We start from the raw sequence: 7,373 nt of genomic DNA, 5'->3' as shown, positions 1-7,373 counted from the left end.
ATATACTAATAAGTAAGGGGAATGATGATCACTAGCTATATAAATATATAAGGGGGATATGATCACTATAATATGAATATAAGGGTATGATCACTATATTATAAATATATAAGGGGATATGATCACTACTATATAAAATTATATACAGAGGGATATGATCACTATAATATAAATTAATATAAGGGGATATGATCACTTTATATAAATAATATAAGGGGATATGATCACTATATATAAATATATAAGGGGATAATGATCCACTATATATAATAATATAAGGGGATAGTGACTCACCTAATATATAATATATAAGGGGAATAATGGAATCACTTAGATATAAATATATAAGGGGATAATGATCACTATATATAATATATAAGGGGATAATGATCCACGTATATAATAAATATTAAGGGGATATGAATCACATATATATAAATATATAAGGGGATAGTGTACACATATATATAAATATATAATGGGGATATGAATCACTATATATAAATATATAAGGGATCATGATCATATATATAAATACTATTAAGGGGATTGATCACATATATATTAAATATATAAGGGGAATATGATGCACAATAATATTAAATTATAAGGGGATATGTTCACTTATATAATATATTAAGGGGATATGAATACACATATGGCGTCAGTCAACTGGAGCAACCAGGCTGAAGTCTAATTGGAGAGATCCATTCACAGATACAAAGTACCAGAATTAGGAAGTGGATCAAGTGGAGGTGCAGAAGCAGAATTGCCCCCCCCCCCATTGCACTTTGGTTTGATCCGGCTATTTATCAGCTAAAATGAGGCAGAAACAAGTATGTCGTGATTAATGAGGTGAGACTTAAGCTAATTAGTGTGTCCTACAGAAGTAATTAGATTGCTGTTGCTAATCAAGATGAATGAGGCCTGACCCCCTTTTTGAATGGGAGGTGAGTGTGATGTTGTTACTGTTGTTGTTGCTGCTGTAGGAGGGAGAGTGAATGAGGTGAGTGTAGGAGTGAGACAGGTGAGTGTGAGTGTAGGGTGAGTGTAGGAGTGAGTGTGGGTGTAGGAGTGAGGGTGAGTGAATGAGGTGACCGAGTGGCCGGCGGTCTTGCTGCCCCATTGGGGGATTAAACGGAGTCTTACTGCCTCAAGAAATTCATTCGCTGAGAGAGATATTTCCTGCCCAATTCCTGATTTATCCTGTGATCTGAGTAATGGGAGGGACAACGCCAGTGGGGCAGTATGGCAGCTCCAGCCTGTACTAAACATCACATAGGGTGTATAGAAACATTGATCCATCAGCATAATGAGGAATCTACTTTCAGCCCCTTCTATAGGGATTTAGCCCCACCTCCCATAGGGACCATGGGAAAGAGAGCAGCCCAGGAGGAGGAAGTACAGAGAATCAGAGCTCTGTACCTGGGTAAGTACTGGGGGAGATTGGATTTACTTACCCAGGGGGAGGTTCCTGTCTGACCATGGGAAAGAGAACAGCCCAGGAGCAGGAAGTACAGAGAATCAGAGCTCTGTACCTGGGTAAGTACTGGGGGAGATTGGATTCACTTACCCAGGGGGAGGTTCCTGTCTGACCATGGGAAAGAGAACAGCCCAGGAGCAGGAAGTACAGAGAATCAGAGCGCTGTACCTGGGTAAGTACTGGGGGAGATTCACTTACCCAGGGGGAGGTTCCTGTCTGACCATGGGAAAGAGAACAGCCCAGCAGCAGGAAGTACAGAGAATCAGAGCTCTGTACCTGGGTAAGTACTGGGGGAGATTCACTTACCCAGGGGGAGGTTCCTGTCTGACCATGGGAAAGAGAACAGCCCAGGAAGTACAGAGAATCAGAGCTCTGTACCTGGGTAAGTACTGGGGGAGATTGGATTCACTTACCCAGGGGGAGGTTCCTGTCTGACCATGGGAAAGAGAACAGCCCAGGAGCAGGAAGTACAGAGAATCAGAGCTCTGTACCTGGGTAAGTACTGGGGGAGATTGGATTCACTTACCCAGGGGGAGGTTCCTGTCTGACCATGGGAAAGAGAACAGCCCAGGAGCAGGAAGTACAGAGAATCAGAGCTCTGTACCTGGGTAAGTACTGGGGGAGATTCACTTACCCAGGGGGAGGTTCCTGTCTGACCATGGGAAAGAGAACAGCCCAGGAGCAGGAAGTACAGAGAATCAGAGCTCTGTACCTGGGTAAGTACTGGGGGAGATTGGATTCACTTACCCAGGGGGAGGTTCCTGTCTGACCATGGGAAAGAGAACAGCCCAGGAGCAGGAAGTACAGAGAATCAGAGCTCTGTACCTGGGTAAGTACTGGGGGAGATTCACTTACCCAGGGGGAGGTTCCTGTCTGACCATGGGAAAGAGAACAGCCCAGGAGCAGGAAGTACAGAGAATCAGAGCTCTGTACCTGGGTAAGTACTGGGGGAGATTGGATTCACTTACCCAGGGGGAGGTTCCTGTCTGACCATGGGAAAGAGAACAGCCCAGGAAGTACAGAGAATCAGAGCTCTGTACCTGGGTAAGTACTGGGGGAGATTGGATTCACTTACCCAGGGGGAGGTTCCTGTCTGACCATGGGAAAGAGAACAGCCCAGGAGCAGGAAGTACAGAGAATCAGAGCTCTGTACCTGGGTAAGTACTGGGGGAGATTGGATTCATTTACCCAGGGGGAGGTTCCTGTCTGACCATGGGAAAGAGAACAGCCCAGGAGCAGGAAGTACAGAGAATCAGAGCTCTGTACCTGGGTAAGTACTGGGGGAGATTCACTTACCCAGGGGGAGGTTCCTGTCTGACCATGGGAAAGAGAACAGCCCAGGAAGTACAGAGAATCAGAGCTCTGTACCTGGGTAAGTACTGGGGGAGATTGGATTCACTTACCCAGGGGGAGGTTCCTGTCTGACCATGGGAAAGAGAACAGCCCAGGAAGTACAGAGAATCAGAGCTCTGTACCTGGGTAAGTACTGGGGGAGATTGGATTCACTTACCCAGGGGGAGGTTCCTGTCTGACCATGGGAAAGAGAACAGCCCAGGAGCAGGAAGTACAGAGAATCAGAGCTCTGTACCTGGGTAAGTACTGGGGGAGATTGGATTCACTTACCCAGGGGGAGGTTCCTGTCTGACCATGGGAAAGAGAACAGCCCAGGAGCAGAATGTACAGAGAATCAGAGCTCTGTACCTGGGTAAGTACTGGGGGAGATTCACTTACCCAGGGGGAGGTTCCTGTCTGACCATGGGAAAGAGAACAGCCCAGGAGCAGGAAGTACAGAGAATCAGAGCTCTGTACCTGGGTAAGTACTGGGGGAGATTCACTTACCCAGGGGGAGGTTCCTGTCTGACCATGGGAAAGAGAACAGCCCAGGAGCAGGAAGTACAGAGAATCAGAGCTCTGTACCTGGGTAAGTACTGGGGGAGATTGGATTCACTTACCCAGGGGGAGGTTCCTGTCTGACCATGGGAAAGAGAACAGCCCAGGAGCAGGAAGTACAGAGAATCAGAGCGCTGTACCTGGGTAAGTACTGGGGGAGATTCACTTACCCAGGGGGAGGTTCCTGTCTGACCATGGGAAAGAGAACAGCCCAGCAGCAGGAAGTACAGAGAATCAGAGCTCTGTACCTGGGTAAGTACTGGGGGAGATTCACTTACCCAGGGGAGGTTCCTGTCTGACCATGGGAAAGAGAACAGCCCAGGAAGTACAGAGAATCAGAGCTCTGTACCTGGGTAAGTACTGGGGGAGATTGGATTCACTTACCCAGGGGGAGGTTCCTGTCTGACCATGGGAAAGAGAACAGCCCAGGAGCAGGAAGTACAGAGAATCAGAGCTCTGTACCTGGGTAAGTACTGGGGGAGATTGGATTCACTTACCCAGGGGGAGGTTCCTGTCTGACCATGGGAAAGAGAACAGCCCAGGAGCAGGAAGTACAGAGAATCAGAGCTCTGTACCTGGGTAAGTACTGGGGGAGATTGGATTCACTTACCCAGGGGGAGGTTCCTGTCTGACCATGGGAAAGAGAACAGCCCAGGAGCAGGAAGTACAGAGAATCAGAGCTCTGTACCTGGGTAAGTACTGGGGGAGATTCACTTACCCAGGGGGAGGTTCCTGTCTGACCATGGGAAAGAGAACAGCCCAGGAGCAGGAAGTACAGAGAATCAGAGCTCTGTACCTGGGTAAGTACTGGGGGAGATTGGATTCACTTACCCAGGGGGAGGTTCCTGTCTGACCATGGGAAAGAGAACAGCCCAGGAGCAGGAAGTACAGAGAATCAGAGCTCTGTACCTGGGTAAGTACTGGGGGAGATTCACTTACCCAGGGGGAGGTTCCTGTCTGACCATGGGAAAGAGAACAGCCCAGGAGCAGGAAGTACAGAGAATCAGAGCTCTGTACCTGGGTAAGTACTGGGGGAGATTGGATTCACTTACCCAGGGGGAGGTTCCTGTCTGACCATGGGAAAGAGAACAGCCCAGGAAGTACAGAGAATCAGAGCTCTGTACCTGGGTAAGTACTGGGGGAGATTGGATTCACTTACCCAGGGGGAGGTTCCTGTCTGACCATGGGAAAGAGAACAGCCCAGGAGCAGGAAGTACAGAGAATCAGAGCTCTGTACCTGGGTAAGTACTGGGGGAGATTGGATTCATTTACCCAGGGGGAGGTTCCTGTCTGACCATGGGAAAGAGAACAGCCCAGGAGCAGGAAGTACAGAGAATCAGAGCTCTGTACCTGGGTAAGTACTGGGGGAGATTCACTTACCCAGGGGGAGGTTCCTGTCTGACCATGGGAAAGAGAACAGCCCAGGAAGTACAGAGAATCAGAGCTCTGTACCTGGGTAAGTACTGGGGGAGATTGGATTCACTTACCCAGGGGGAGGTTCCTGTCTGACCATGGGAAAGAGAACAGCCCAGGAAGTACAGAGAATCAGAGCTCTGTACCTGGGTAAGTACTGGGGGAGATTGGATTCACTTACCCAGGGGGAGGTTCCTGTCTGACCATGGGAAAGAGAACAGCCCAGGAGCAGGAAGTACAGAGAATCAGAGCTCTGTACCTGGGTAAGTACTGGGGGAGATTGGATTCACTTACCCAGGGGGAGGTTCCTGTCTGACCATGGGAAAGAGAACAGCCCAGGAGCAGAATGTACAGAGAATCAGAGCTCTGTACCTGGGTAAGTACTGGGGGAGATTCACTTACCCAGGGGGAGGTTCCTGTCTGACCATGGGAAAGAGAACAGCCCAGGAGCAGGAAGTACAGAGAATCAGAGCTCTGTACCTGGGTAAGTACTGGGGGAGATTCACTTACCCAGGGGGAGGTTCCTGTCTGACCATGGGAAAGAGAACAGCCCAGGAGCAGGAAGTACAGAGAATCAGAGCTCTGTACCTGGGTAAGTACTGGGGGAGATTGGATTCACTTACCCAGGGGGAGGTTCCTGTCTGACCATGGGAAAGAGAACAGCCCAGGAGCAGAATGTACAGAGAATCAGAGCTCTGTACCTGGGTAAGTACTGGGGGAGATTCACTTACCCAGGGGGAGGTTCCTGTCTGACCATGGGAAAGAGAACAGCCCAGGAGCAGGAAGTACAGAGAATCAGAGCTCTGTACCTGGGTAAGTACTGGGGGAGATTGGATTCACTTACCCAGGGGGAGGTTCCTGTCTGACCATGGGAAAGAGAACAGCCCAGGAGCAGGAAGTACAGAGAATCAGAGCTCTGTACCTGGGTAAGTACTGGGGGAGATTCACTTACCCAGGGGGAGGTTCCTGTCTGACCATGGGAAAGAGAACAGCCCAGGAGCAGGAAGTACAGAGAATCAGAGCTCTGTACCTGGGTAAGTACTGGGGGAGATTGGATTCACTTACCCAGGGGGAGGTTCCTGTCTGACCATGGGAAAGAGAACAGCCCAGGAAGTACAGAGAATCAGAGCTCTGTACCTGGGTAAGTACTGGGGGAGATTGGATTCACTTACCCAGGGGGAGGTTCCTGTCTGACCATGGGAAAGAGAACAGCCCAGGAGCAGGAAGTACAGAGAATCAGAGCTCTGTACCTGGGTAAGTACTGGGGGAGATTGGATTCATTTACCCAGGGGGAGGTTCCTGTCTGACCATGGGAAAGAGAACAGCCCAGGAGCAGGAAGTACAGAGAATCAGAGCTCTGTACCTGGGTAAGTACTGGGGGAGATTCACTTACCCAGGGGGAGGTTCCTGTCTGACCATGGGAAAGAGAACAGCCCAGGAAGTACAGAGAATCAGAGCTCTGTACCTGGGTAAGTACTGGGGGAGATTGGATTCACTTACCCAGGGGGAGGTTCCTGTCTGACCATGGGAAAGAGAACAGCCCAGGAGCAGGAAGTACAGAGAATCAGAGCTCTGTACCTGGGTAAGTACTGGGGGAGATTGGATTCACTTACCCAGGGGGAGGTTCCTGTCTGACCATGGGAAAGAGAACAGCCCAGGAGCAGGAAGTACAGAGAATCAGAGCTCTGTACCTGGGTAAGTACTGGGGGAGATTCACTTACCCAGGGGTTCCTGTCTGACCATGGGAAAGAGAACAGCCCAGGAGCAGGAACTACAGAGAATCAGAGCTCTGTACCTGGGTAAGTACTGGGGGAGATTGGATTAATTTACCCAGGGGGAGGTTCCTGTCTGACCATAGGAAAGAGAACAGCCCAGGAGCAGGAAGTACAGAGAATCAGAGCTCTGTACCTGGGTAAGTACTGGGGAGATTGGATTCACTTACCCAGGGGGAGGTTCCTGTCTGACCATGGGAAAGAGAACAGCCCAGGAGCAGGAAGTACAGAGAATCAGAGCTCTGTACCTGGGTAAGTACTGGGGGAGATTGGATTCACTTACCCAGGGGGAGGTTCCTGTCTGACCATGGGAAAGAGAACAGCCCAGGAGCAGGAAGTACAGAGAATCAGAGCTCTGTACCTGGGTAAGTACTGGGGGAGATTGGATTCACTTACCCAGGGGGAGGTTCCTGTCTGACCATGGGAAAGAGAACAGCCCAGGAGCAGGAAGTACAGAGAATCAGAGCTCTGTACCTGGGTAAGTACTGGGGGAGATTGGATTCACTTACCCAGGGGGAGGTTCCTGTCTGACCATGGGAAAGAGAGCAGCCAATAAACTCAGTACAAAACACTATGGCTTAAGCTGAACTCCCAGCATGCCTTGCACTAAGAGGGGCAAGAGAGAATCATGGGAGCTTTGCAATATACCATGTTATGGAAACTGGAGGTTTAATTCTCTATATAAAGTGTTAATGAAGCAAAGTATAAGGGGTCACGGGGCCCCTCAGATACTGAAAGGGCCAAAAAGATCACATTGACCCCAGATTTAAACCCAAGGGCCACGCTACTGGGCCCCAGCTCTGTGGAACCGGGAA

The sequence above is a fragment of the Xenopus laevis genome, chromosome 3L (assembly GCF_017654675.1).
Source record: "Xenopus laevis strain J_2021 chromosome 3L, Xenopus_laevis_v10.1, whole genome shotgun sequence".
NCBI lineage: Eukaryota > Metazoa > Chordata > Amphibia > Anura > Pipidae > Xenopus > Xenopus laevis.
Note: the sequence above shows the minus strand (reverse complement) of the source record.